The sequence below is a fragment of the Rhagoletis pomonella genome, unplaced genomic scaffold (assembly GCF_013731165.1).
Source record: "Rhagoletis pomonella isolate Grant_MI unplaced genomic scaffold, Rhpom_1.0 Rhpom_scaffold_00147, whole genome shotgun sequence".
NCBI classification, from domain to species: domain Eukaryota; kingdom Metazoa; phylum Arthropoda; class Insecta; order Diptera; family Tephritidae; genus Rhagoletis; species Rhagoletis pomonella.
The window spans coordinates 64,363-71,078 of record NW_023458701.1 but is presented as its reverse complement, the minus strand read 5'-3'; positions in this window follow the sequence as shown (position 1 = coordinate 71,078).

The following is a 6,716-nucleotide window of genomic DNA, read 5'->3' as shown; positions in this document are numbered from 1 at the left end:
ATTACCAGATAGCAATGGCACCCGAAAGCCGAAAGTTCACCGCTTTCTTAACCACCGATGGGCTCTACGAGTTCAAACGCATGCCGTTTGGACTGAAGAAGCAGTTTTCAATCGACTTATGGCAGAACTCCAAAAACGTATAGAGAAAGGCGACATGCTGCACTACATGGACGATATTTTAATCGGCAGCAACTCTTTCGATGAGATGTATGCAAAACTCTCGCGCATACTTCAAGTACTACGGACGTGTGGACTCACGTTGAATATTAACAAGTGTGAGCTATACAAGCAGATGATAACATTTTTGGGACATCAACTACATTCTGCCGGCATCAGCCCCGGCGAAATTAAAACTAACACTATTGCTCGTTTTCCGCAACCTAGAAGTGTCACCGAGGTACGCAAGTTTTTAGGCCTCAGTGGATATTTCCGGAAGTTCGTCGCCGGATATTCAATAATTTCGGAGCCGCTACGCAATCTGTTACGCAAAAACGTTGAGTTCAATTGGGGTCAACCACAAGAATCAGCATTCAACGATCTCAAGCGTTCGCTTACGCCGAAGCCGACAATGGTAAGCTACCGCATAGAAGCCGAACACGAGCTGCACACGGACGCCAGCTCTGTAGGCCTCGATAGTGTGCTAATGCAATTGGAGAACGGTTAGCTCCAGCCGATAGCATATTTTAGTCGCTCTACTACGGACAACGAAAAACGGTTTCACAGCTATGAGCTTGAAGCCCTGGAAGTCGTAGAATCGTTGGAGAGATTCAAATACCACGTCTACGGTAAGACGATTAAAGTGATTACCGATTGCAGCGCTTTAAAACGACGATGGAGAAACGAGAGCTGATACCACGCTTCGCCCGATGGTGGTTGAGGATTCAAGAGTTCGACATCGAGATTATACACCGAGCAGGTTCCCGAACAGTGTTGCCAGGTCTTGGGCATGAGAAAACGTCCCTATCGGTCTGAAAAAAACGTCATTTCCTACCCAAAAACGTCTTTTCAAATGTACAAAAAGTTGTACTTATTAAACTTTTATTGTATACAAAGGCACATATCGTCGATGTTTTTGCAAAACCGCCCATCGACCAATTGCAAAACCGCCTATCTTATGACACTCAAATTTTACAGGAGAGCAAAAAAACGGCTTTTGTTTAAAGGCATTGCCTTGATAGGCGGTATATTCTGTAGCTATTATTTTACAAATCTTTTGTTTTAATAACGATTTTACGATTTTTATGCATAAATCTCGATACTTGGAGTTCAAGGTTACCAAATATCATTTTTATAACAATGGCGATTTAGGCGGTTTTGCAACTGGTCGATGGGCGATTTTGCAAAAACATCGACGATATGTACGTAAGGTATATTAAAATGTCATTTCGACAGAGCGCATTTAAAATTCATTGTAAACTGGTTTAAGATCGTTAGAATATAAATCATTTTATACATACACTTGTGATCAGCTGATTAAGTCATCAACATTTTGATCGATTATGGCTGTTTCTCTTTTGTTTATTTAATGTTTATTATTTTTCAATAAAAGCCAAGCTCATTATATAACTAACAAAATATAAATCCATATTTCAAACTTTGTGCAAAAATAATAAAATATCCAGAAAATTTCAGCTACATTTTCAACTTTTTATTTAGGTTTTTTCTAATTCATCAAATTTCAGGGTAATAATGTGCAAGTTTAAAGATGCTAAATAACCGCGCTGATTTTTAATATTTTTTTTCTTATAGACATTTGGTTAGGGGGTCAGTTGTCGAAAATGCTAACTTACGTTCTGTTAAGAAGGAGCATAGCAATATTTCAGCCTTTTTTGCGTTCATTAAATTTTCAATGAAGTCTTAAGAAAGTCGCCTACTTTTTTCTGACTTTTTATGCTGCAACAGCTTTTTTGATGCTTTTGCGAGCGTGCGTGTTGCAATTGATCGGCTCTTCGTGATTTGGGTTTTAATGTGCAATTGCAAATATTACAATAAGCCTCGTAACCTCAAGTGTTTGCACAGCCAGCCTTTGAACACGGGACCCTTAGTCCAAGAATCGAAAAAATGCGCGTACGCCTAGTTTGCATCATATTTAAGTCATCTTTGTCCAAAGCATAAATATATTTTGAAGCAGCTGTTGCAAAACACAACGCTTGTAAAGATTTATTAAGAAGATCTACTTACAAGATTTAGTAACTGAGAAAAATTACTGGGAAGTTAAAAAACGTCATTTTTTGCACAAAAAACGTCCAAACTTCAACAGGATACAAAAAACGTCCATATGACGTTAAAAACGTCAACCTTGCAACGCTGTTCCCGAATGGAATATGTGGACGCGCTAAGCCGCGCCCCCTACGAAGATTCACACGAACTCGATACCACCGATCTTAAAATCTCCAAGACGATTATCGATGAAGCCCACTGGTTGTTCTGTATCCAATTACAGGATACCAACGTCAAGCGGAATGTCAACGAGATGCAAACCGGAAATAAATCAGAGTACACTGATTACGTCATCGAACTAGGACGCCTATACCGTAAATGCAACCATAAGCTACTATGGGTTGTTCCAAAACAGCTTAGACACTATGTACTCCAAGAGTGTCACGATAGAGCAGGTCACATGAACGTTGATAAAACTATCGACGGAATCCTTAATCTATTTTGGTTTTCACGCATGAGGAACTACGTCAAGTGCTACATTCAATCGTGCATCGGATGTGTTTTTAATAAATCGCCTGGTGGTCGACGACCACCATTCCCGAGAAGCTCCAAAGGACACGAACACATACTCATGATCGTCGACACATTTACGAAATTTACCATCATCCGCGCAGTCAAGAGCACTGCCACCAAATATGTTATACAGACGTTACAAGGAGTAACAAGCTACGTGGGAATGCCTGGGCGTATTATCTCCGACCGAGGAACTGCTTTTACTTCAAAAGCTTTCCAGACATTTTGTAAAGACAACAACGTGAAACATGTTCTCAATGCAGTCCGGACACCGCGTGCAAATGGCCATGCCAAGCGCACAAACCGCATCATCTTGTCTATGTTGTTACCATCCACCGATAACGAAAGACGATGGGACGACAAGTTACGCCAGGTGCAATGGAGCATCAATACGATGACCAACAAGACAACTGGATGTACTCCACGCCAGCTTCTATATGGATACACTCCACGCGACATATTGCAGAACCAGCTCATCCAAACGCTTCAGGATGATCAAGCTGACACATTACTCGACACCGACCTAAAACAATTAAGGGCTACAGCCGCTACCCGAATCGATGATGTCAGAGCGCAAGCTAAACGACGATACGATGCTCGACATGCTAGTCCAAAGATCTACAAGCAAGGTTACCTAGTGCTAACAACGAACGAGCCGATAAGTACAGGTACCTCCCGAAAGTTATAACCCCGTTACAAAGGACCATTCATAATCCGCGAAGTCCTTCCAAACGACCGGTATCTGATCGAAGATTTACCACATGCTCAGCGAACGCAACGCCAATACACATCAGTATTCGCATCAGATCAGCTAAAACTTTGGTGTACATTACCACCTGATGAGCCAACTGTAAGCGATGGCAACCCAGACACAGCTGTCAGAATCCAGCGAGTGAGTAGAGAGACTAGAGAGAACAGAACGTGCCGCGGTAGCAAGAACATCGAGAAATACTTTCATACTTTCAATTTATATTTTTCATGATATACACATGTTATCTTAAGTGGGCGTGGCTACGCCCATTTTCCATAAATTTATAATATTCTTACTTTTGCCTAAAAATCATTGTAAATATCAATTTTGAGCGAATAAGCTTCAGTAGTTACTAAAATGTCGCAGTTCCGAATTAATGAAAACTACCGCTATATGGAAGGTAGGCGTGGTTATTGACCGATTTTGCCCTTTTTCAATAGCATCAGCCCACCGCTTAATGGCCTGTATGCAGCTCTCAAGAAAACGGTCAAGAAATATTGCAATTATTTCGTGTGTGTGTCCACGGAATTTTGACGGTTTTAATACTTCACAGCCTGTTGCCTCACTCTTTCCTCAAGAAATAATGGAACGGGCATATATTTCTGTTGCACACCTGGGTTGCCTTGTGCTCTTTTTTCACAAAAAACTTTAGAAAACCGTAGTAGAAAGCGTAGTAAATTTCTTAAGAACTGCGTACTGCCTTAAGGAAATTTGACTCAAGAAAATTTCTTGGCCATTTCTTGTACGTCATTTTATATGGAGTTTTTGCTTTTCTTGAGAGCTGCATAGAGGCCGTAAAGGAAGTACACGTACCAAGTTTCGCTAAGATATCTTAGTTTCTACTCGGTGTATCATGTGCATAGACGGATGGGCGTACGGACAGACAGACAGTCACCGCTCAATAGATTTTTTTTTTCATTCTGAGCATTTATGTATACAAAAAAAAAGAATAGCGTAAGGACGAGATAGAGCTGTTAGTTTCTGCTAGTTTTTTTGGGTTAAGAAACGCTTTCCAGCAGAAACTAGTGATAATTATCTGCTAAGAAACAAAGTTAATGCTTGCTGTACAATTTTTCAGTAGCCCTGGCGGATAAACAATTTTTTTTCACCTCATAACTCTCAAAAATTTACTATCCAGAGGGTCAATTCCCGTTCTGCGTTATCGTGAAGTGATAAAAACAACACCTTTACACCGCATTTATTTAGGTGCTAATTTTATACTTTTCACTTCACGACAACGCAGAACGGGAATTGACCCTCAGAGTACTTTTCTATCAATTGGCACAGGCCCTAAGAGAATGGACGCTGAATTAATTCTCATTCGATTTTGGCATGGTTTATGCGATGACAGCGATTTATGTAATCTATTAATTGGTGGGCTGAAGAAAAGGTTATAAGATACCAACACCCATCAGTGACAAAAATGGAATGGTTCGGCGCATTTAACAGGATTTACTCCTTTTCAATCTAAATGCGCCAGCGACTGCTAAACGAGTGGAAGATGAGGTACAGCAGATATGCGTAAAATACAGCGGTTGTAGATCCTTCAGTAACACATTCAACTAGCGCACAAAGCTTATAATTTTTCGATTTGATTGATAAGCGGGTTGAAAGTAGGAAACAATCGTCTGGTATTGATTCAATTATATAATTTAAATATTACGAAAATAATAACATCACAAGAGGTGCAGAGCCATTTTTATTTTGGTAGGTAATAAATATATAGTTCTTCAGAACAGAATATAGATTTTGATAAACAAATTATTTAATAGCAAGAATGATAGAAAAGAGATTGCGCATTGCACAGGTCCGCTATTCGTATTTTTCGATCAGCTGATGTGTGACGTCGTTGCAGCAACATTTTTACGGTATTACGCTGAAAAGTACTGAATTTTATGGTCGGAGTGAAAATTTGTGTTGAATAAAATATAAAAGAAACAGTTAGGGAGTTCACAAGTCGTGCTATTTGTCATATTTGCTTTTTTGTACTATTTTTTTAGAGCAGTTGTAAAATGAAACTTGTGAGCATCCCATACTTTTTCGTGTGCTATTGTACAATATTTTAACAATTATATTTGACAAAATCAAAATTATTAAAACAGCTTTAGAAAGTTTATAATGCCCAGAAGAAGCGAGAAAAGCAAATTAATGGCTGCGATTTGCGCGAGAAGTACGCGCTGGACGCAATGATGGAAGGAAGTGAGTCGTCAAATAAGTCATTTATGAGTTTTTTAAATTTATTTGGTGCATTTTTGTTAGGCGATGAAGATGAGGAGGAAGAGATCGATGAAACTTTTAGGTTGAATATGCTTGTGTCGTTGGCAAATCGCCGAAGTGTCCATCTAGGAGTTCCGAAATCAAACAATTGGGATCTGAATGTGTTACAACCTCAAATAGGCGGTTTTCTAAAAGAAAATCAATTAGGGACTTCTCTTCCGACACTGTCCACATATGGCTTGGTTTTCCCCGGACACGCTTAGTTTTGCACTGAATTAAAAAAGATCTTTAATAAGTTAAATATGTTATAAATTAAAGATAACTTACTCCATTGCCATGAGATGACTCCATTTTTTTATTTAAAATTTGGATATTTTATTGTACTCAGACAAGGAAAAATGTAAATAAATAGAAATGTCTGATCCAATAGCACTCACAAATAGCAAAGTAAACATATTTTTCAAAGTTGTATTGTAATACAACAATTTTACTTGTAAAGCAAAAACAACACTTTTAAAACTGTTCTAAAAAATAGTATAAAAGAGCAAATATGACAAATAGCACGACTTGTGAACTCCCTAAGTATAAAAATATAAATAAATATAGCAGTATCCATAATAAAGTGTGCCGCAATAAGCTGTGGTAAAACAAATAATAACAAAGCATCAGAATGTAGTTCTTTTCGTTTTCCCGCTGATCCCAATCTTGCCAGAAAATGGATAAAATTCTGCCGGCAGGATAAAGATTTTAATCCTAAGACCGGCTACGTGTGCATGGATCACTTTTCCAGTGAGGACTTTGAAAATAGTCTTAAGTACCAAATGGGTAAGAAAAGTTTTATTAATTTTTTGTACGCATCGCTATAAAATAAAATTTTGTTATTCTTTCTAAGGCTTTGCAAAGAAAAGGGCTTTGAAACGAGGTATTGTTCCAACCATTTACAAAAAACAAGTTGAGAATCCGGAACTTATCGAACGAGCTCATCGCCGGGAAAATAAAATGATTGTTGCTGAAC